Raw genomic sequence first — 24,793 nt, 5'->3', positions numbered from 1 at the left:
TGGGTAGACATCTGTAGGGAAGGAACCCAGACCAGCGGACCAGATCAGGACCAAGCCTGCAGGAATGCTATGCTCAGGGAGGGTTCTGTTGTCCCAACTTAGATCCTCTACAAAGAACATTCCAAAACTGTACAGGTCCTTCAACCCATGAAGTTGTGCCAATCTATGTAAAGCAACTCCGCCACAATCTAACCCTTCCCTACCTGACACCCATGGCCCTCTACTTTTCTTACATCCATATGCCTATATAGGAGCCTTATGAATGTTCTGATTGTACCAACCTCCACCACCACCCCTGGCAATGCATTCCAGCACCCACCACTCAAAGCATACCTCTGGCACCTCCCCTAAACTTTACTCTGTAAGGGACCTAAGTCCTACCTCTCTCACTCTGTCCTCATTATACCAGCTCTCTCTCATCTGCCATGATGGAATAAAAGGGAAACGTGATGGGTTGAGTGGCCCAATCCCAATCATATCTCTTCTGTTCTTTCCTCCACACTCTCAATCCTGATGAATGGTTCCCGTCTGCAATGTGGACTGTTCCTTATTCCCCATGGATGCTGGTTGAACTGTTGAGTTCCTTCCTGCAAATTGTCCCCAATTCCAACATCTGCAGTCTCCTGTGTGTCCTCCAAATTCTTTGTTGTACCTTCAAATTAATTATCCCTGTGTCAGGGACCAGAAAATGCAGATCATTTTGTACTAATTTCTTGTTGTTTGGAAAAAAATGTGCTTTTCTTGTCCACTCACCAAAGAGAATGACCCCACAATTTATTCATATCTTTCCCAATCTGACACTTTCCTTGCTGTTATCCTTCTCTGGGTTCACTTAGATGCCCTGGCTCACTTTAGCACTGAAGCAAATGTTAAATCTGCTGGAAGAACTCATTGTGTCAAGGAACATCAGTGGAAGAGAGAGAGAACTCATTGGGTCAAGGAACATCAGTGGGAGAGAGAGAGAACTCATTGGGTCAAGGAACATCAGTGGGAGAGAGAGAGAGAACTCATTGGGTCAAGGAACATCAGTGGGAAAAAGAGAAAGAGAACTCATTGGGTCAAGGAACATCAGTGGGAAAAAGAGAAAGAGAACTCATTGGGTCAAGGAACATCAGTGGGAGAGAGAGAGAGAGAGAACTCATTGGGTCAAGGAACATCAGTGGGAGAGAGAGAGAATTCATTGGGTCAAGGAACATCAGTGGGGGAGAGAGAGAACTCATTGGGTCAAGGAACATCAGTGGGAGAGAGAGAGAGAACTCATTGGGTCAAGGATCATCAGTGGGGGAGAGAGAGAACTCATTGGGTCAAGGAACATCAGTGGGAGAGAGAGAGAACTCATTGGGTCAAGGAACATCAGTGGGAAAAAGAGAAAGAGAACTCATTGGGTCAAGGAACATCAGTGGGAAAAAGAGAAAGAGAACTCATTGGGTCAAGGAACATCAGTGGGAGAGAGAGAGAGAACTCATTGGGTCAAGGAACATCAGTGGGAAAAAGAGAAAGAGAACTCATTGGGTCAAGGAACATCAGTGGGAGAGAGAGAGAGAACTCATTGGGTCAATGGGAGAAAGAGAGAGAGAGAGAAAGAGAGAGAGAGAGAGAATGGTGTTAAACAAGAAAATCTGCAGATGCTGGGGTTGAGTGCAATACACAAATGTGCTGGAGAAGTTCCGCAGCATTCATGGGAAGCAAAGGGTCACCAAAGTTTCGGGCCCAAATCCTTTATCCAGGATAATTTTCCTGAAGAAAGGCTCAGGCCCAAAACTTTGGTCACCTATGGATGCTACGTAACCTGCCGAGTTTCTCCAGCAGGTGGGTGCATTGCTGGTGGATGACTTTGAGGTTCAGTTAATGATAATGAGTCTGTTGCCATGTATATTATCCAATGAACATATCCACTGAAATTCTTATTTGCTGCAACTGAACATGTACTTGATACGATCCTATGCATTCATTGAATGAAAAAGAGATGGCAAATAACAAAATATAGGTAATAAATATTAACAGTTATGCAAAACAAAGTGGCTTAGAAATAGATCAGGCAGTCCTTTTGTGTTGTCGGAACAGTCCCTGATCAGTGTACCAAGGGGAGGTTCAATAGCTGTTGGAAACCAACTGTCCTTGAACCTAATTTATTGTAATGAACATGACACAAAACATTTATATAAACCACCTGACAACAATAAATAAAAACAGTGCAAGAAAAAGTCAAAGTGTCTGTGGTTCATTGATCATTCAGGAATCTGATGGCAGCGGGGAAGAAGCTGTCCTTGTGCCGCTGAGGGCTCGTCTTCAGGCTCCTGTACCTGTTCCCAATGATAGCAGAGTGAAGAGGGCACGGCCTGGGTGGTGGGGGTCCTTGAGGATAGAGGCTGCTTTCTTAAGACTCAGCCTCTTATAGATGTCCTTGATTGGTGCAACCCTCTGGAGTTTCATCTTGTCCTGAGGGATGGCACCTCCATATCAGACAGTGATGCAACCAGCCAGAATGCTCTCCACGGAACCCCTGTAGAAGTTCTTGAGAATCTCCTCAACCTCCTCACAAAGTATAGCTGTTGGCGAGCCTTCTTCATGTTTACATCGACGTGGAGGATCCAGGACAGATCCTCAGAGATGTTGATACCCAGGATTTGAAGTTCTTGACCTTCTCCACCACTGAGCCTTTGATGAGGACTGGTTTATCTTCTTATTTCCTCCTGGTATCCACAATCATCTCCTTGGTTTTGCTAATGTTGAGTGCAAGGTCATTGGTGTGACACCACTCAGTGAGCTGATCTACCTCCCTCCTGTATGTTTTCTCGTTGTCATCTATGATTCTGCCAACAAAATCACCAAATTTGTAGATAGCATTGGAATTATGACCTAGCCACACAGTACCTAGAGGTGCTGCTCTTCCAATATATCCAACATATTGCATGTAAAATATAAACTTATCTCAGTAAGGCCGAATAAATGATGATCCGAGATTAACAAAGGCTAGAACCTGAAACAAAAATCCAGAGGGTCTCGGTTAGTCAGGCAGTATCTGTGCTTGGAAATGAGCTGTTAATGATTCAGGTCGAGATCTCTCATCTGAACTGGACCAATCCAGAGGACCTGAAACGTCCAATGATCATTTTCCCTCCACAGATGCTGCCTGACCCATTGAGTTCTGACAGCAGTTTGTTTAATGCTCCAAATGTGGGTAAGATCTGCAGGACTGAAGATGGAAATATTAAATATTTTAAATAAGAGAGGGGTGTGGTGCGCTGAGGTAGCAGTAAGCAAGCACAAAACTCGAAAGACTGTACAACAGGGTTTATTCAGGTAAAAGTCGGAACACCAGTTCATGCTTCGGTGGCTCCTGTGTGATTGGCTGAGGAGGGAGAGGCCGGCTCAGGTCTATATTCGGGTCGGCTGATTGACAGCCGGCCAGGAGGAGTCAGCCCTTAGGTGGTCTTCCTGCAGGTACAGAGATCGTCCCCTGCAGTAGGCTGGTGGTCGTATCACCACAAGGTGATTCAAATATAGTTTTGGTCACCTAACTAAAGGAAAGATCAATAATAGTGAAAGAGTGCAAAGAAGATGTTGCCAGGAGATGGAGCTGAGTTATAAGGAAAGGTTTACGGTGAGGATTTTATTCCCTGGAGCGTCGGAGAATGAGGGGAGATTTGATAGAGGAATACAAAATTATGAGGGGTACAGATAGGGATTTTCTGATGAGGTTATGTTAGACAAGAGCTGAAGGACATAGGATAAGGATGAAAGGTGAAATGTTTAAGGGAACTTTAGGGGAAACTTTCGCTCAGAGGGTGATGAGAGTGTGGAGGTGATGAGAGGTGGTATATAAGGGTTGAAGTTCGACATTAAAGAGAAGATCGGATTAGTACAAGGATGGAAGGGGTCAAGGGATCTATGATCTGGGTGCAGGTCAATGGGACGAGATGCAATAATAGTCAGCGTGAACTACATGGACTGAAGGGCCTGTTCCTGTGCTGTAGTGTTCCATAGTTCGAGAGGAATATTAATATGCATATTGCTAATGAGATCCCTGAGAGTCCAAAAATCTGGGGTCTCACAAACAATGAACAAACAAGATTAACAAGGTTTAGAGAAACTGAAGAGGCAATGAATGATTTCTTAATTGAATAAAAGGTCTCCCTCCAAGTTGAACCCAACAAAAAATTTCATTTGCATCTAAAGAACAACTTAAGAGAGCTTTCACGTTCAAAAAGAAGAAACTTTTGGGGTATATACTGGGAATTGACTAGCGTGCAGCAGAAGAAGCAATCCTGGTAATGCCAGATAAAGGGATTGTAGAACATTGTTAAAATGCTTCCATTCTACACTAGAGAGACTCAAAGTGATCTCTGAAGATGGTTGCTGCATCAGAATTCCTGTGCCTTGCAATCGTTCAGGGGCATGAGATATTACGTGCATTGAATTTGAAAATTGTGAAGCGGAAAAAACAGCCCCGAGGTCAAGGGTCAGGCCATAATATTGGCTTTAGAAGCAACATATGATGAGAAAGTGAAAAATGGAAACTAAAAAAGGTCTGGGTGCAATGCGTGTGTGTTGAATCATTCAGCGCATCCTTTTAGTTCCAACAGAACTATGGCTATGTGCTAACTGGGTGCATCAAGGTACCCCTGAGCAGAAAGCCCTGCAAGACATAGTGGACACAGCCCAGGACATCACAGGCCTAACCCTCCCCACCATCAAGAACATCTGCAGGGTAACACTGCCGTTGGAGAACAACAGCAAACATCAGGGATCCCCACCACTCTGCACCCGCTCTGTTCTCGCTGCTGCCATCAGGAAAGAGGTGTAGGTGCCACAAGTCTTGCACCCACCAGGTTCAGGAACGGCTCCTCCCCCCTCCACCATCAAACTCCTCAATGACAAACTCAATCAGAGACTCGTTGTCAAGCTGGATGTTGTCATCCAGCTTGATGACTTCTCACCGGCAGGTTATTGATTGCGTTCCCATTGATGTGGGAAGGCAGCGCTGTGGGAGGTGAAGTCTTTTAGGTGAGATGCTGAATTCTCTCAGGTGGATGGGAGTAAGTGAAGGCGGATCTCTCCTGTGACCCTGTTCAAAATGTCCCCATCAAAAAGAGTACTCAAAGCAATTGTCTGGTCATCATCTGCCTCGTTCCCTTTATTACAACAGAACAGACAGTCAAACAAGTATTCTCAGATATCAAAAGCAAGAGGGTTACAGATTTAAGGCAGGAGGAAGAAGTTTCCAAGAGGATCTGAGGGGTAAGTTGTTTCAGGCAGAGCAATTGATACCTGGAACTCACTGCCAGAGAAGGGTGTGGAATCCGATACAGTCAGTGAACTTAGACATATTTAGATAAACGCTTAGAGAGGCAAAGCAGAGGAGAATACGGATCAAATCCAGGAAAATGGGATTAGTGGAGATGAGGAAATAGTCAGCATGGACCTGATGGGCCGAAGAGCCTCTTTCAGTGCTAGTACATCTCTATATCTCTCTGAGGGATTTCTTTTATTTCAATTGCAATTGAATCAGACGAGAGAAGGGTAACTGAATAATTATCATTAAAAATCCCTCATTCTTTTCAGCTTCCAGTAAATATATAGACAGCTGAGTAGATTGTAAAAAATGTTTATAATTCAGATGCAGCGTATGGTGACAAATATAACCATTTATTAATCCTCCCGCACCAAGTGATTACACAGTATGAAATCCCCAGATCCCAGAATATTCGAGGTTTTTTATTCAATTACCCACATCACTGCCTCAGAGATAGAAATACCGGATCGTTGTCTCAGATTAGTTGTTGAACAGGTCTCTGCCCAGATGCAGCGTTCAAATTGATTTTTAATTGCGCACAACATTAGAGGCAGCTTAAAGGCTCTGACCACATGGGGGTGCTGAGTGAGAGCTTGCTTCTATCTGTTACACCCATTTTCCCAAAATTCTGCCAATGTGGTGCAGGGCCAGAGCTGCTGCTGTCCTCTCCAGAACCAGTGGGAGAAGCCTCTTGGTTGGGCGGACTGAACCCGCATCTCTAACTTTCTCATGGTTCAGGCGCCAGTATTTGCCAAGCTGAGACTCGGCCCCAAAGCATCCTGTTAGGGTGCGTTGCTGCGTGGGACCGGAACTGCTCTGCCCAAGACCCCCAAAAACTGCAGAGGGCCGCTCATCATTACACACACACCTCTCCCCTCCATCGACTCGATCTATTACTGAAACTCAGGCCATCATCACACACACCACCCTCCCCTCCATCCAATCCATACATAACTCCCGCTGCCTTCGAAAAGCAGCCAAGGTGTTAAAAGACTCAGCCCCCGCCAGCCACATTCTCTTCAGCACCTCCTGTAGGGAAGAAGACTCACAGGTGCGAGATCATGGACCACCAGATTCGAGGGCAGTTTCTTTCCCACCGTTATCAGACTCCTGAATACACCCCAAAGTAATAAAAATGAGCAACACACATAAGTGCTGGTGAATTCAGCTGATCCCGCAGCATCCAAAGGTCTGCAGATTTTTCTGTGTAATTCAATAATAAAATTATATAATAATAATAAATTTAAAACTAATTAATTAATTAAATATTAATTCAATAATAAAATTATGCTACCTTTGCTGCATCCCAACCGATCTCTCTCAAACTGCACTTTTGTACTGTGTTTTACTAATGTTACTGTGTATGTCCACTGGTCTCCTCACAAAAACATCCTCCATGAATTTTCGATATGTCAGTAAACTTGAACCTGAATTGCAGAGCACCATTTGCTCTGACAGTATGGCAGAGAAGCAGATTATCTTTTAAAGCAAAATGCACACAAGCCCTGGAAGAACACAGCAGGCTGGGCAGCATCCAGTAGAAGCAGTAAGTCAACATTTTGGGTCAGGACCCTTGGTCAAGACTGGTGAAAGGAAGGAATGCTCAGGGATTTGGAAAAGGGAGTGGGGAGGGAGAGACCAGTGATTGGCTAGAGGGAGAGAATCGGGGCGATCCGTGATAGGCTGAAGGGAGAATAGTACAATAGGAAGGAGAGTCTAGGAGGAATTGAGGGGGAGGGGAGGTTATGCAGAATAGGTAAGGAGAAATTGTGAGGGGAAAAAAAGGAGAGAGGAAGGATGGGGTGAGATTGGGAAAAAAAGAAAGGGGGTAGAAGGTTTACGGAAGTTGGAGATATCGAAGTTCATATCATCAGGTTGGAAGCTACCAAGACTGGATATAAGGTGTCTCGCCAATGTACAGAAGGCCACATGGCAAGACCCGACTGGGAGACCGATTCGTTGAGCACCTACGCTCTGTCCGCCTGAGGAAGCGGGATCTTCCAGTGGCCATACATTTCAATTCTACATCCAATTCCCAGTCCGATATGTTCATCTAAGGCCTCATCTTTCTGTCGAGATGAAGCCACACTCAGGTTGGAGGAACAACACCTTGTATTCTGTCTTGATAGCCTCCAACCTGATGGCAGGAACATTGATTTCTCCAACTTTTGTTAACCCCTCCACCTCCTTTTCGTTCTCCCCCATCCCACCCCATCCTCCCTCTCTTCTTCTTTTCCACTCACAATTTCTCCTTACCTATTCTCCATATACCTTCAAACCACCCCTCCCCCTCCATTCCTCCTAGGCACTCCATGCATTCCTCCCTGTGATATTTCTCTCCCTTCAGCCTATCACAGATTTCCCCCCCCCACACTGATTCCCTCCCTCTAGCCAATCACTAGCCTCCCCTCCCCACCCCCTTTTCAAATCTCTGAACATTCCTTTCTTTCCCCAGTCTTGACGAAGGGTTCCGATCCAAAATGTTGACTTGCTGCTTCTCCTAGATGCTGCCTGGCCTGCTGTGTTCTTCCACCATTTGTGCATTTTCATTTTATTTATTCCAGCGTCCACAGATTTTTTTGATCCTCGTAAACCTATTCCAACGTTCAGCCGGTGTGCGACCTAACTCCACCAGACCCTTTTTTTCTTCTCTCTTGCTTTTATCCCTCTCTCTCACGTTATCTGGCATCTGACAATCAACTGCCTCCACCTACCCATCTGTCTATCATCACCCCTTCCTGGTTCACCAATTCCCCAATGGCCCCTGCCCAACCCCTCCCTCATTATCCTGGTTATCTAAGTCTTGAGGATGGGTTCCAGCCCAAAGCATCTACCATTCTCTCTTCCCCACAGATGTTGCTTGACTCACGGACTTCCTCCAGCAGATAGTTGGTCGCTCCAGATTCTAGAATCTGCATTCTCCTCTGTGTCTACTTGTTGCGCCTGCTTGTTGACCTCTTCTTGTGATTCATAATAGACCCTCCAATGATGTGGGGGTTTCTGGTTCATTAAAGGGATGCCACATGTATGCTGGAGAGGGGGGTAAGTCTTTTGTTTTTGGTGTCTGTGCCCTCAGTTTTAATCTGTCTTCTGTTACAATCAGTTTCCTAAATTGTCAAATGATAAAGGCATAATGGATTCCTTGTCTCATATAAAGCCATCAGCTCACTAAACAATCTACTGGAGGAGATCAGTGGGTCAATCAGCATTCAGTGGGAGGGAAAGAATGGTCGGCGTTTGGAACTGAAACAGCAGATTGTGTTTAGCTTCAGATTCCAGCATTGCAGTCTCCTGTGTGTCATCAGAAGCTCACAATTTCTGAGCACCATTTGTTGACTGGTAGAGTCTGAGCTGGAATATATTTAGTGCCAGGACTGGACTTACTTTTAAATTTAAATTTTAAATTTAGACACACAGCACGGTAACAGGCCATTTCGGCCCACAAGCCTGTGCCGTCCAATTACACCAAATTGACCTACAACCCCTGATACGCTTTGAATGGTGGGAGGAAACTGGAGCACCCAGAGGAACCCCACGCAGGCATGGGGAGAACATACAAACTCCATACAGACAGTGTGGGATTTGAACCCGGTCCCAGTCGCTGCCTCTGTAACAGTGATGCGATAACCGTTATTCCAACTGCACCTCCCTTTCGCAATGAACAATTGAGGTAAGGACAATCACTCCCCAGCAAGCCTTCACCTCCCCTCCTCTATGACTGGCAAGCTTCATCTTGCACCAAGACAAACAGCATTCCATTGACGGTAAAAACACAATGCTGGAGAAACTCAACAAGTCAAACAGTGTCCTTTACATAGCAAAGATAAAATTACATAACCACCGTTTCAGGGCTTGAGCCCCTCATCAAGATCACTGGCACATGCATTTCTTGCAAGGGGATCTCTGGTTGCTGTGATTTAGCTGGACAGTCTTTGGATTTCATCCAACTTCCTTGGTAATAGGAAACTCTGTGTGTGGCTCAAAGGATGCACACCAGGTGCTGAAGAACAGGAGTCCGGATTGTTTTCTGCGGAGGCATAGTGGTGCCATGGGAGATAGTGTGGGTGTTATTGGTACTGGGGCAGGGTGGTCTCCCAGTCCCTTCTGGTTACCACCCACCCCCTCCATCTGTGTGTGCACCAGGACATGGACACAGCTGAGGTTGCGAGGTCAGTGTCAGAGCAAGAACTGACCAAAGACCCACTGGCTCACACCCTTCCATGTGCAATATACAAACATGCTGGAGAAGCTCAACAGCATTCATGGAAAGTAAAGGTGACCAATATTTTGAGCCTGAGCCCTTCATCAAATGTATTGGTCAGAAACATTTGTTACTCTTTACTTCCCATGGATGCTACATGACTTGTTGAATTTCTCCAACATATTTCTAAACTGCACTTAACCCCAGAGTTTGCAGATTTTGTCGTCTAAGCACACTCATGTGCTTCCTTCAAGGTGAATGGATGCAGTCTCCCTGGGTTCTGCATGCCTTTCACAAAAAAAATCATATAGAATGTAAAATAAAGGTGGATAAGTCCCTAGGGACTGATGAAATATTCCCTCAGACCTTGAGGGAGCTAATGTAGAAACTGCAGGGGGTCTGGCAGAAATATTTAAAATGTCCTTAACCACGGGTGTGGTGCCGGAGGATTGGAGGGTAGCTCACTTTTTTCTGTTGTTTAAAAAAGGCTCCAAAAGTAATCTTGGAAATTATAGGTCAGTGAGTCTGACGTCATTAGTAGGTAGATTATTGGAAGGTGTTCTAAGAAGTCGGATATACTATTATTAGGATGGCCAGAATCTGATTAGGGATCGTCAACATGGCTTTGTGCCTGGTAGGTTGTGTTTAACCAATCTTATAGAGTTTTTTGAGGAGGTTACCAGGAAAGTTGATGAAAGAAAGACTGTGAATGTTGTCTGCATGGACTTTAGCAAGGCCTTTGACAAGGTACCACACGAAAGATTAGTCAGGAATGTTTAGAGCTGGGTATTCATGGTGTAGTCAACTGGATTCAACAATGGCTGAATGGAAGAAGCCAGAGAGTAGTGGTGGATGTTTGCTTCTCAGACTGGAGACCTGTGACTAATGGTGTGCCTCAGGGATCAGTGCTTGGACCATTGTTTGCCATCCATATCAATGATATGGATAATAATATGGTAAATCGGATCAGCAATTTGAAGATAACACTAAGTTTGGAGACATTGTGGACAGCGAAGAAGGTTTTCAAAGCTTACAGAGGGATCGAGACCAGCTGGAAAAATGGGCTGAAAAATGGCAGATGGAAGGTGTGAGGTGTTGTATTTTGGAAGGACAAACCAAGAAAAGACGAACAGTATACAGTGAATGGTAGGACACTGGGGAGTCCAGTGAAACAGAGGGACCTGGGAATACAGATACATAATTCCCTGAAAGTGGCATCACAGGTAGATAGGATTGTTAAGAGAGCTTTTGGCATATTGGCCTTAATAAATCAAAGTATTGAGTATAAGAGTTGGAATGTTATGGTAAAGTTGTTTAAGACATTGATGAGGCCAAATTCGGAGTATTGTGTGCAGTTTTTGTCTCCTAACTGCAGGAAAAATATAGAAAAGATAGAAAGAGTGCCGAGAAGATTTAGTAGGATGTTGCCCAGACTTCTGGAACTGAGTTAATCAGGTTAGGACTTTATTCCCTAGAATGTAGAAGAATGAAATTTGATAGGTGTATTTAAAATTATATGGGGTATAAACAGGGTAAATGTAGACAGGTTTTTTTCCCACTGAGGGTAGGTGAGATACAAACCAGAGGACATGGGTTAAGAGTGAAAGGGGAAAGATTTAGGGTAACATGAGGGGTAAACTTCTTCACACAGAGAGTGGTGGGAGTGTGGAACGAGCTGCCAACTGAATTGATGAATACAGGTTCATTTTTAACATTTAAGAAGAATTTGGACAGGCACATGGATAGGAGAGGTATGGAGGACGAGGACTGAGTGCAGGTCGGTGGGACTAGGCCAAAAAAAATGGTTTGGCACAGACTGGAAGGGCTGAAGAGGCCTATTTCTGTGCTGTAATGATCTATGGTTCTAAGCAATTAGAGCAGATTGTTCTCTGCATGCATGCCTCACTGTTCAATATATAATTTAATTTAATTCAATTTAGACATAGGTCCTTCAGGCCCACGAGTCTGTGCAACACAAATATCCCAATTAAGAGGTTGAAGGAAACTGGAGCACCCGGAGGAAACCCACGCAGACACAGGGAGAACGTACAAACGCTTTGCAGAGAGAGCTATTTCGAGCCCAGGTCGCTGACGCTGTAATAACATTGTGCTAACCGCTATGCTAACTGTAGCAATTAGCACAACCTGATACAAATGTACAAGGACATAGAACACAAGCAAAGCCCAAGATATACAAGGGGTCTGTTCCAGAGAACTTTTTATGAATTGATTTCTCCAGAAGTCTAAATGCCTGTTTTCTATACTAGCTCACATCGTATCACTCTCCACCCACTTGCTATAATTATTTCATTTTATTAATTATTTCCCTCCTAACTGAATCAACATAATGGAAAATACACTGTGTACAGCTGTTAATATATACCACCAAGCATTTTATTATTATTGAAGACACAAAAGAGACTGCAGGCACTGGAATCAAAACACAATCTGTTGGAGGAACGCAGCGGTTTGAGCAGCTCCCATGGGAGAAAAAGAATGGCTGATGTTTTGGATCAGAACCCATTCCTCAAGGATGGCATCCTGGTGAATCCCCTGTGCTTCCTCTCCAGTGTGACCACATCCTCCCTATTATCCAGTAACCAGAGCGATTCATAATACTTTGTGTGGCTAAACCATGTTTTTGTGAAGTTGTAACATAACGTCCCAGCTTTTATATTCTTGGCACGGTTACCGGAGCACAGTAGTTTTCAAACTGCCCTCCTAAACTCACACCCCACTTTAAGTAATCCCTGTGCCATCGGTGCTCTGTGATTAGTAAGGAATTTGCTTAAGGTGGTATGAGAGTGGGAAGGGAAGGTTGAGAATCACTGCTCTAGACCCAATTGTTACTGAAATATTTTGCTTGAGAAAAATTGTCATCGGCCCATTTTCTTTGGAGTTATGAAACCATGCACATAACGAGTCAATTGGGTACTTTTTCTTTCCACTCACATACCATCTAAAGCAATCCCTTACCTATCACAGAGCACCTATGGCACAGGGATTTCTTAAAGTGGTATGTGAGTTGAGGTGGAAAATTTGAAAACCACTGGCGGCGTAGCAGTTAGCACAATGCTATATTAGCACCACTGACTGGATTGGAATCCGGCGCTGTCTATAAGGAGTTTGTGTGTTCTCCCGAGTCTTAATGGGATTCTTCAGGTGCTCTAATTTCATCCCACTATTCAGACATATGGGTTTAGTAGGTTAATTTCTTACGTGAGCCTCAGGAAAGTTTCCCACATCTACCAGAATGTGTCTTCGCAGCCTCAGGTTCAACTGTTGGGAAATGGAGAATAGAAAAACTGTTGAGCTAACAAAGAGCTATTGGAGGAACTAGCACCAATATCTGACCTGCTGAGTCACCCATTCCTACTCATACTATCCCATCCTCTTCTCCATCCACTGACTCAACCACCAATTTCCCTCCCCCAAACATAATCTCATCCTTTCATCCCTCTTTCCCACTCTCCCATCCCCCATTCCCACCACTTTCCCATGCATCCATCACAGTATACCACCCACCATCCCCTCCCCCATTCACACCGTCTCCTCTTGTTGGTGGGATTGCCAGCAATGTTTAAGAAATAAAATAGATGAATACATAGACAGGATGATCTTAGAGGGATATCAGCCAAACTCAGGCAGGAGGGACGTGGACAAGTGGGACATTTTGGTAAGCATGGGCATGATAGCCCAAGGGGCATGTTTCCACACTGTATGACTCCATGTCTCTGTGATGGTGGATATAGCTACATTTGGAGAATAACTGAGAAAAAAGAAAGGAACCAGAAACCAGGAATGAAGACTCTGGAGGTGACAGATGCTGAAATCAAGTGCAAGATGCTGGAGGAACTCTGCTTATTGCAGGGCCTCAATCAGAAACATGAAATGTCCATTTCCCTCCCCAGACCCTGCCTGACCCATTGAATCCCTCTAGCAGTTCTGTTTATTGCAGCAATGATAACGATTGGAAGTAAAGGCAGAAAGAGAGCGAGTGAAGAGCACATATGTGCACAGCAAGTTTCACATCGTGGTGTATCACTGTGCAGCCAGTGAGATGGTTGGAAGAGTAGGTGAAGGTGGTGGAGAAAGAGGGCAGCCTGTTCTCCAAAAAAAGCAGGAAAAAAAGTTCAGATAAAAGAGGAGGCCATTTGGCCCGCAGTAGCTGTGCTGCCATTCATCAAGATGATGGCTACATTACCTCATCACCACTTTCTTGCACTAGCCCTAAGCTCAAGTTTATTATAATCTGTTTGAACATAAGCAACCAGACAAACCATCATTTTACAGAATGCAGTGCGAGCGTGTACACTTGTGGCCACTGGAATCGGAGTGGACACGATGAAGTAGCTGCACAAGGCATTTCTTCAATGAATCAAACAGATTTACTGTTCATGTTATGCCGAGCTATGTAAAACTACAACAATCCAATCTTTAATTTCAAGTCAAGTCCAAGTTTATTGTCATTGCCTAACAAAACAGCACATCTCTGGACCATAGTGCACACGCACAGGTGCAATGTACACCTAACACACAAACAACATATTACACAGTGATCCAAAATAAATATACATAAAAATAATAGTGGACCCAAACTATCTCATCCTATGCCTGAAAAGACTTCTGTTTTGTGTATCTCTGAGACATTGTATCTCTAAGCACCAGGGTTCAAAGTGATGCGTTGGCAGGAAGTTTATTTGCATTCCTGTGAGCTCCAGCTTTATTTTCCCTCTCAGAGACTTCAATTAAGGAGCTCTGAGATTGGTGCTGATAGATCAAACATCCTGTCCATCAATCAAGGGATTATCGCAGAGCTCTTGTGAAGCAATCAAACATGAAGGTGGCTTTCTGGTGAACTTGCTATTTGAATGGAGCTGAGGATGATGGAGGTCCATGATAATCGCTTGCATCAGGCCAGGCTAATCACTTTCCCACTTGGTGTTGGAGTGAAACATTGAAAGGTTATGTGTGAATCACAGAGTGTGCAGTTCTTGGAATTCTCCAGGAAATTCTGTGTTCCAAATCTGAAGGAGGCGATGGAACTAGATGGATTTGTAAGGCTGAGAAGTCATGAAGTCACTGAGTCACACACTAATTCACTATCTCAGAGGATCTTTCCTGGAGTCAATGCACCAATGGCATCATGAAGAAACCCTCTGTTTCCTCATGAGTTTGCTGAGGTTTAGTATGACATCAGAAATCCAGGCAAATTTCTACAGAGGTGTGGCGGAAAGTGTGTCGACCGACTGCATTTGTCTGGTATGGGGACACCAATACCCCCAAGCATAAAGCCTTGCTGTAGTGAACACAGCCCAGGATATCACAGGCTCACTATTGAGAACATCTACAGGGAACGGCTGCAGTTGGAGAGCAGCAGTAATCGTCAAGGATCCACATCACCCAGCACACACACTGTTCTCACTGCTACCACTGGCATCACTAGGTGGTTGCGGACTGCACCAGGTGACACCATCAGAGGGGTGACACCAAAATGACCGTCTATAAAATTTTTGTGCAGTGTTTCAGCAGAAATTTATTGTTTTCTTATAAAAATATCCCTGTAGTTAATTATAACAACAAAAACATTTTTTGTAAGCCCAGCTTACATGTATCAATATACCCACAAGACTAAAACTCGATGCTAATTTACTTTTTGACCCTTCTAATGCGCTCCGGTCAGAGCTGTCATTATTACCCAATTACAATGACACTTCAATTCACGTGGTTTCATCTGCATGTGGTATTGCCAAATTTTCTGGTGTTTTAGCTACAATATTGTGGTAATGAGTAATTGTGAATCTGTATCAATAACCTTTTAGAGAATGAAGCAGTAATTAAAGGAAAAGAATGTTGTAATACAATGTAGAAAGATTTACAAAACAATTTTGTTGTTAGTATTCATATCATCTAAGAAATATTACAGTTAATCAATTTACAACTATATTTATCACATACTGTTCTCTATTTTTACTACAGGTACTCCCCAACTCGCGCCCATCCACACATATGACTGAATATTTTTTTAAATATATAAAATTTACATGGTTTATGTTGTATTTGACAACCTATAACAGGGATACAGTGCATGTAAGAGCCAAAATGTGCGTACTTACCCTGTTAGTTGGGGTCCTGGAGTCCACAGGCTGGGTGCAGCCATCTTGAATCCTGTGTGCATGCGTGATGGGCTCACATGTTGGAGTTCGGTTGGCACGTGCACGAGAGTTAAGGGTGCAAGTTCAATACCGATAGGACACCTAACTCTCGCACACGCACCAGCCGAACTCCAATATGCGAACCCACCGCGCATGCACCAGCTGAAGACTCGTGCATGCGCACAGGAATCAAGATGGCCGTGCCCAGCCTGTAGACCCCGGGACACCAACTAACAAGGCAAGCATGGACCTGAATGAGAAAAGATTCGCCAAGGTAGATCAACAAATTCAGGAAGCTTTAACTTGTTATCATCAAATCCGTGATGAAAAAAGATTTGATTAAAAAGTTTGCTTAAGACTTCAGTCCTCCACATGTGGGGGAAAAGTTCCGACTTATGCCTATTTTGAGATATAACCGATCCTGCAGTCCCAATTACAGTCAAAAGTTGAGGAGTACTTACATATATTTTTATTCAAATATTGCTAATTTGTCTTTTTTTAATTGTGCATGGATATTCTATCATGCCACATGGAGGCAAGAATTAAATCATTCAAAACACTTGTTGGATCCATGCTTCAATATGTCAAAAGACCAGATAATGTCCAGGGTTCATCGAAAGACACTGTTTGGCAGTCTCCAGTTGATAAAGTTGATTATTCTGATGACGGCATGCATTCTGGAGAAGCGCAAGGAGTGGAAATGGCAGAATTTGAAGCAGAAGAGAAGGGTGAAAGTGACTCTGGCCAATAATACTGTAAATGAGATGAGTGACGTTAAGGAGAAAGATTTTCAAACTTTATATGCGATTTCTTTCTGGGAGATACCGGTTCCAGATCAATTTGGGGTTGAAATCATTCCCAGAGAAAGCTGTTGTGGCAAGTCAAAATGCAAAAGCAAAAGGAGATGTGCACCCGCTTTCAAGGTGATGCCAAATGACGAGAAAATTTTGCAATCGTAGATGGTTTACTCACCCGTCAGCGAGAGTTTATACTGTTTTTGCTGCTGACTGTTTACCGTTAGTGCTACAGATACACCATCCAAATTTGTGCCTGGGTTCCATCAGAAATGATGGAAACTGAGCCTGAAAATACGTAACCATGAAACATCCGAAGAGCACCTATGTTGCCTTGAAAAGTGGAAAACATTGGCAGCAGGACTGAGCCTGCACAAAACCCTTGACGCCAAAACTATTGCTTTGATGGGAATGGAGAAGTAAAGGTGGAGGGGCGTCTTGCGCAGATTGCTTGATATCACATTGTTTCTTGCCAAGCAGAATCTGGCATTCCATGGCCACAAGGAAGATGAATCTTCATTGAATAAAGGGAACCTTTATTGGTTGAGCTGCTTTCAATATATGATCCGGTGCTGAAAGAGCATCTAATGAGATTAAAGCAGAGCACATGTAAAGTATCAGTCTCCTGCACGAGAGTTAGGTACCCTATCGCTATAAGCTCCCTTGCAAATCACGTGAGGGAGAAGTTTGTCATGGACATAAAATCTGGGATCATGTTCGACAGCACACCTGACATATCACACATTGACCAGATGTGTAAAAATCAACAATAGGAAAGTTGAAGGGAAAGAAGTATTGCTAGGATTTTTCTGTTTAAAGGTGGAAAAAAGCTGTTGACCTCAGTTCTGACGTTCTTAAAAAACTGGAAATTGATGGCCAGACATAACGATGTTCCGCGCTCAAGGTTACGATAATGCTGCCGCCATGGCTGGAATCCATTCTTAAGGGAAAGAATAAGAAAGTTATTTTTAATGGATGTGTGAACCATTCCCTTGTGTGGTCAGCTCTCTTTTTCTGAAAATGTGACATTTTTTGGAACTCTTGAGGCAATGTTTTCTTTCTTTGCTGCTTCCACCACTTGATGGGATGTGCTAATTGACTATACTGGAGTGTCAAGGAAAAGACTAACAGCGCTCATCGCGATCCAGTTAAGCCAGTTAAAGAAAAGTTCAGTAAGTTTTTGATGGCGATTGAAGCTCTTTGTGATCCACATGTAAATTTGGATACAAGAGGAGCAGCGCAAGGTCTTTAGTTTGCTGTATGTGATTTCACATTTCCGTGTTACCTGTACTCTGGCCTGATGGACTTCAGGAAGTTAATCTTACACAGCAGTACCTGCAGACTAAGGGATTAACTCTCGATAAGGTGGTGACAAAGTGAGAGGTACTTCGACTTTTTCTGCACAAGGAGCGCAGTTACCTAATTGAACAGGCGCTTTTAAAATCAGGTGAATATGGAAGTAAAGAGAGGAGCCAGGTTCAAGAAGAGGATGGCAGGGGAGCAGGCAAGCGATGTTGGACTCACTCTTCAAGAAAAAAATAAGGGGGCGATGCTTGAGTGCATTGATCACTTTCATTCTGAACTCCAGATCAGATCAAGAGCCGTCAAGAAAGTAGCAGCCATGTTTGAGGCTGTTCAAGCGAAAAGTCTCACATTTGCCGTTGAAGAAGAATTAAAGGTATCCATTCCAAAACTGACCATTTTCTATGACGAGGAATCCGAGAGGGAGCTTTTAATAGAAATACCAAGGCGGAGAAGGCGCCTGAAAGCAGCAGAGATTGATCTGGAAGAAGCCAAAGATTAGGCAACATTAGACATTTTGACATTCATATCTGAATGGGCCTTCGTAGAATCTCTCCCAACCCTTTCACTAAGCCTAAAATTATTTCTGATGATCTGTGTGTCTGTGCCTTCATGTGAGAGGAGCTTTTCAAAGCTGAAACTTTTAAAGAACTATTTGCGATCCGCCATGGCTTTCTGATCTTGTGATATTATCAATTGAAAGTGAGTTGGTGAAAGGCATTGATTTCGATGTAGTGATTCACAAGTTTTCAGCTTTGAAGGCTAGGAGAGGAAAGTTCTGAATTAGTCCAGATGTTCACTAAATGCTGAAATGCTTTGTTCCTGTTTATTTTTATGGTGTTATTTCATTTATGAGTATATTTCCATATGCATTTGTCTACAAGTTCTACATTCTTTGGGCCATTATTGAATATGCAACCCTAATCCATTAACGTATCTCATGTAACAATAAAGCTTAACATTAAAATCAACAGTTCTGAAGTATTTTTATTTTGAATTCTGTTATTTTCTTAACAAATTTTCACTTTCACCACATGAAACTATGTAAATGTAAATACATTGAGGTTGCGTGTATGACATTGAAATGTAAAGGTGTGATTTTAATTTTGCTAGTTGTTTATCTCACTACTATTGCCGTAACATTCAGTGATCTACGGGAATTACGCTTTACAAGTAACATTAGGACAAAAAACATTACCAAGGATCCTGTATGGTCTGGTACAGGAGGAGGTCCATGGGTGGAGGGGAGGGTATGATACCATGAGTTACTGCACTGGGTGACACCAACCCGTGTGATGCCACATACTCCTGCCATCAGGCAAGAGCTATAGGTGCCACAAGGCGCAAACCATCAGGTTCAGGAACAGCTGCTACGAAGCAAGCTTATTCATTTAAGTACTCTTACTTTTGCACTTTATACATTTTTTTTCTCCTTGCATTGCACAGTCAGTTTGTTCACATTCCTTTGTTTACATGTGCTTGCTGTGTACAGTTTTTTATTGCACTACTGGGAATTCTGCCTCCCCCACAGGAAAAAGAATCTGAGGGTTGTATGTAATGTCATGTTTGTACTCTGACAATAAATCTGAAATCTGACCCTTATCCCCATCTACACTGATCACATTTTCCCACATTAGGACCCTATCCTTGTATGCCTCTATTGAAGTTCAGGTCTAAATACCTCAAAGTTGGTGACTGTATCTGATTCCACCACCTCCTTTGGCAGTGAGTTCCAGAGATCAATCATGCTCTGTGGGGAAAACTTGTCCCTCAACTCCCCTTTGGAACTCCTTTGAGGTGAGCTGAATGCATTGGATTTCTGTCACAGACCTGGCCCAGCAAGATCTGTTTTATTCTGGTTGAGTAGGGCATTTACATTCAGTTACAGAATTCCTGACAGACTAGATGAACAAATAGAACTGTGTTCAATTAAACCCAGTCACTATTTTAAATCAAAATGAGTGGGAATTCATTGCAGAGCCAGCGAACACACGTTCAGCAATGATGGTGATGGTAAACTTTCCTGTTCTGCTGAGGCCACTGACTACTCGAGGAAGCCAGAATTTAAAAAGAGTAGTCTTTCATGGTTGAAGTTTGGAAGAAGAGAAAGCTAGAAATCTGGAGTTTCTGCCACTAAAATGGTTGAAACTCTCTGGACTGATGTTCTATAGTCCAGCAATTCCTATAGTCCACATTTTGGTTCATTGTACAGATCTGAACTGATTAACTAATTCTAAGTAAGATTTAATTCCCTCAGACTTGTACTAACCTATCAGTGCAGTTTTTTTTTGATCTACGACCAAGTTGGCATTCTGGGCTGGTCCCATTTGTCTACATTTGACTCACATCCTTCTGACCCTTCCTGCCCATGTACTTCTCCAAATATCTTTTGAATGTCATAACTGTAACTGCTCTACAGCTTTCTCTGGCGGCTCATTCCAGATGCAGACCACCCTCTGAGTGTAAATGCTGCCCAAGGTGACAATAGCCAACACCAGAGGATATCTGCTTAAAGTGAGCGGAGGGAAGTTTAGGGGTAATTTGTTTTTAATGAAGGGAGTGGTAGGTGCCTGGAATGCATGCCCTGGAGTGGCGGTAGAGGCTAGTACAACAGGGACATTCAAAATACTCTTAGATAGGCAGGTGGATGTAAGAGAAATAGAGGATTATGAATGCGAAGTGGGGAAAGATTAGATTGTTGTCGAGTAGGTTTACATAGATCACCACAATACTGAGAGCCGAAAGGGCCTCTTCTGTGCTGTGTGGTTCTATGCATCACCCTAGAAGTGGCACAGTGACAGGGCCAATGGAACTACGACCTTATGCCTCCAGTCTCCAGGTTTCTCCAGATGTTCCTATGGATAATGTTAATGATGGTGAGTTTATAAAGAAATTACTACTACTATTGGCATACACAGTGCATATGCACCGAAATTCTGATGCTTCAGCTAGACAGGTACATGTGAAAAAACTATAATAGTAAATTTAATTAAATTAAAAGACAAATAAATGCATAATATACCTAGAGTTTTCCAGTGAAAAAAAAGACTTAGCTATAGTGCAGACAGTCCATATCAGGAGAACATGAAGCAGTCATTATTAGGTGTCAGTAGTGGAATGGGTGAAGAGCTTCCAATACCTGGGTGTTAACATCTCTGGATCTGTTCTGAGGCCTCCATGTGGATGCAATCACGAAGAAGGCTCGACAGTGGTGTACTTCGCTGCGCTTGAGGAGATTTGGCATGTCATCAAAGACTCTTGCAAATTTCTTCAGGTGTACCATGGAGCGCTTTCTGACTGGTTGCATCACTATCTGGCATGGAGGTGCCAATGCACAGGACAAGAAAAAACTACAGAGCTTGGCCAGCGCCATCACAGGCGTCATTCTCCACTTCACCAAGGCCATCTACAAGAGGTGGGTGTCTTAATAAAGCGGCCTCTATCCTTCAAGATCCCCACTATCCCTACTACCATCAGGGAAAAAGTACAGGAGCCTGAAAATGAACACCCAGTGGCACAAGGGCAGCTTCTTCCCCTCTGCCATCAGATTTCTGAATGAACAAAGAACCACAGACACGACCTCACTTTCTCCCATTTACACAAATTGATTTATTTTAAAATATAATTTTAAAGCAAACTTTGCACTGCAATGCTGCCACAAAACAACGAAATTTGTGGCATTCCTGACAATAAATCCTGATGCTGATTCTTTTGTTGTTGAAGTAGTCCATGATTAGTACAACAGGGGGAGGATCAAGAGCCTGATAGCTGTTGGAAAGAAACTGTTCTTGAACAGAGGGGCTGGTTTTCAGGTTTCTGTACTTTCTGCCCTGAAGGTAGCAGTGAGAATAGATTGTGGCTGTGGTGATGGGGTCCTGTATGTTGTTAGCTTCCTTCCTCCCAAATCCCAAAGATATACAGGCTGGTAGGCTCAACGGCCACTGTGAATTGCCCCTCATGTGCAGGAGAATGGTAGATTGTGGGGCCCATATGGGATTACTAAATTTGGATTAGTGTATATGCGGACTTGATAGATTGAGTGTGCCAGAAGGACTGCATCAGTTCAACATGACTGTCTCCATGAGAAACAAAATTAATGATCCCCCACTTCCACTACCCAATCCACAAATATAGAATATAAGGCATTACAGAGAGAAAGGCTCAGCCCATCCCAGTTTTTCTATTCCTCTCCATACCCCCTTCATCTCTCTCAATTAGCGCCGTCCTCTCTCCCCAGTGTGCCTGCCAGTTTTTCTTGGAATACATCAATCTCTTTCTTACTTCAAAATGAACAGAGAGTCAGGCTGTTAAAAGTGTAAGGCAATCTCTTTCTCTTTGCCACTCTCTCCTTTTCTGTTCTTCTCTCTCCATCTGCATCTCCCTCCCTCTCTCTTCCTTGATTTTTCCCCTCTCTCTTCTCCCCCTCCATCTCCAATTCTTTCTTTCTCTCAATCTCCCTCTCTCACTCTCCCCCTCTCCATCTCCCTTTGTTGTCCAAAACCTTTTTCCCTTTCTCTCTCCCCCTCTTTCTCTATTCCCCTCTCTCTCTCTCTCTCTCTCTCTCTCTCTCTCTCTCTCTCTCTCACTCTCCCCCACCCCCCTCCCAACATCCTACCCACCCACACCCGCCCCCCCCCACTCCCAGGACCAGCCACCATAATAGACTCACATTCTGCTTCTTGACTTTGTAATGTTATCCTCAGTGTTAAGAAGAAACAGACTGCCTTGAAACATCTTTCAGAGGAGAGTTAATATCCCAGAACATTTCAAGATAGAATCATGGGCATTTTTAAAAAGATTAAATGGCCAAACAATTGCATCTTCAGTGCTATGCTCTCCTGCAGCCTGTGTCTGGATAACCACGATGAAAAGGAACTTCTCTTTATTCAGTGAACATCACCAGCATTAAATTTGCATATTGCATGAAGATTTTCCTTGTAGTTTAGACCTAATTTTTTGGGTCCCGGCTGGATTTTGAATAACTTAAAACTAGCCAGAACAGTTTTACCAGAAAAGCCAAACGCTAATTGAGTTGTTCAGGAAGATTAGATTTGTACCATCTTCAGATCCCTGCATTACATCCAAAACAGCTCATGATTAAAAGGAACTGCCGACAATGTGCGCCTCTCTGTGATGTAATTTGTGCTGGCTTTGGTTTCATGGCATCAGTACGTATCCAGGTTCGGAGTGCCGCTTGCAGTTATCTTTATGTTTCTGTGTGCTTCTGCCTTGTATAGAAATCTTTGCCTCTTGTAGTCCTACAGTGTCGATGGTTTTCGAGCAGTGTATGACCCATTTACATATTAATACTGCCTCCTTCCTTTGGGAAATGCATGGTCGTGTTGTCATGCCTATATCACAGAAATGATCAGACCCAGTATAAATTGTGGGTGTAATTCTTTCCTCTCCCCCCCCACTCCACTCCTTCATCCCCCCTCCCCCCACCTCCCCACTTAATGAGCATGCCTGGTTAATGAGGATGGCTAACACACTGATGCAACATGAACATTTTGTTGGATGCAAACTAAATTGATATTAAATGAGAGAGTTCAAGTTACGGAAATTATTTATTGAGTCATAACTTTCTGAACCCAAGTTCCTCTTGTCAGTTGCCTTATTGGACTGCACACTAATTATTTTGGCAATGTAACTAGCTATAATGAGAGGTATTACTGTACAGTTCGATTGACATTTAAATTATAACCTACAATGGGACTGTCTGGTACATGGCAAATTATAGCTCTGCAGAAGTCAAAGCAGGGATGATATAATCTAACAAGGGTGTCATTAGTTTTCCTTGGACTTCAAATACTGATTTCCTTGTGCATTCCGAACCATATCACCTGTTACAAGAAGCGTATTTATAAAACGGGAATTATTTTTTTCACCAGAGCCAATTTTGTGCTCATTAACATTTGAGTGCTGGGAGTTGGAAGCCTTTTCCAATTTGGCATTGTCAAGCCTCTGGACATATATCCTCCACTTGACAACCACTACCAATATCAAGGTCTGGTGAACCTGATTTAACTCCTCGTCGACTCTGTTCAGAAATGCACAGGCCCTTCTACCCATCCAGTCCTTGTTTACATTTGCTTCCATGCCATTAATAGTAATGGCAGTTGCAATCACATTTACCCTTTCCCCACATGCACCCCAATCCCACCAAACATTAACCCATTTCCAATTACCCATTAATAATGGAACTTTTCACAATGGCTGACCAGTAAATTGGTGGTTCAACGAACCGGTTCAAAAGAGCATTTTTGCCCTTCACTCTGGACCAATGTTAACCCTTCTCTGCGTCCTTTCACTCTCACCACCTGGCATCCCAGAGCAAAGAGGAACCTATCCTCCAGTGATTATGACCTGCATACCCTCTGTCCATTCACGCTGGGCTAACCGGTATGCTGATCAAAACAAATCAGCGATGATACACCTTCCCTAAGCGGTCTATCCCCTAGGTGACCTGACGCCTGCGTGCCGGTTCGCGAGTGTTCACGCTGGCACATTAACTGGTAGAATGGCCGTTAATTACTGGGTTAAAGTGAATGGGGCTCATCTCATACACATGAGTACAATGTCCATATGCCTGAAATTCTTGCTTGCTGCAGTGAAAGAGATACTTTGGAAAAAAAATCAACTCCAATAACATACATTAAATTATCATAAGGAAAATTATAATAAACATAAAAGATTTACAGGTATACCCCACTTTACAAAACTAGAGCATTCCGACAGAACCTTTCGCAAGCCAAAATGGCGAAGAAGCAATTACCATTGATTTCTATGGAAAAAATATTAGCTTTCCCAGACACAAAACATAACCTACAAAATCATATCAAATAACACATAAAACCTAAATAACACTAACATTTATTAAAAGCAGGAATGATAGGATAAATATATAAGGAAGAAATTTATTTTTTGAACTTTCTAATGTCAGAGATCCCATCCCCCCATCCCAGCCCGCCACCCCGTACATACAAAGAGTACACACCTGTTTCTTTTTTGCTTGGGACACTTGTACACTCCATGGCCGGGGGGA

General features: G+C 43.3%; 1 long non-coding RNA gene across 1 annotated transcript in view; it reads right to left on the bottom strand.

Moving 5' to 3' along the window:
• LOC138744020 (uncharacterized) overlaps positions 1-24,793 on the bottom strand; it is an 84,739-nt gene that overhangs the window by 39,748 nt on the left and 20,198 nt on the right. Inside the window, exon 2 of the long non-coding RNA XR_011345198.1 lies at positions 12,717-12,776. This is a non-coding gene — a long non-coding RNA (uncharacterized lncRNA). The remainder of the gene's footprint in view (positions 1-12,716; positions 12,777-24,793) is intronic.

The sequence above is a fragment of the Narcine bancroftii genome, chromosome 10 (assembly GCF_036971445.1).
Source record: "Narcine bancroftii isolate sNarBan1 chromosome 10, sNarBan1.hap1, whole genome shotgun sequence".
Classification (NCBI taxonomy): domain Eukaryota; kingdom Metazoa; phylum Chordata; class Chondrichthyes; order Torpediniformes; family Narcinidae; genus Narcine; species Narcine bancroftii.
Note: the sequence above shows the minus strand (reverse complement) of the source record. Positions and strands in the feature narration are given on the sequence as shown.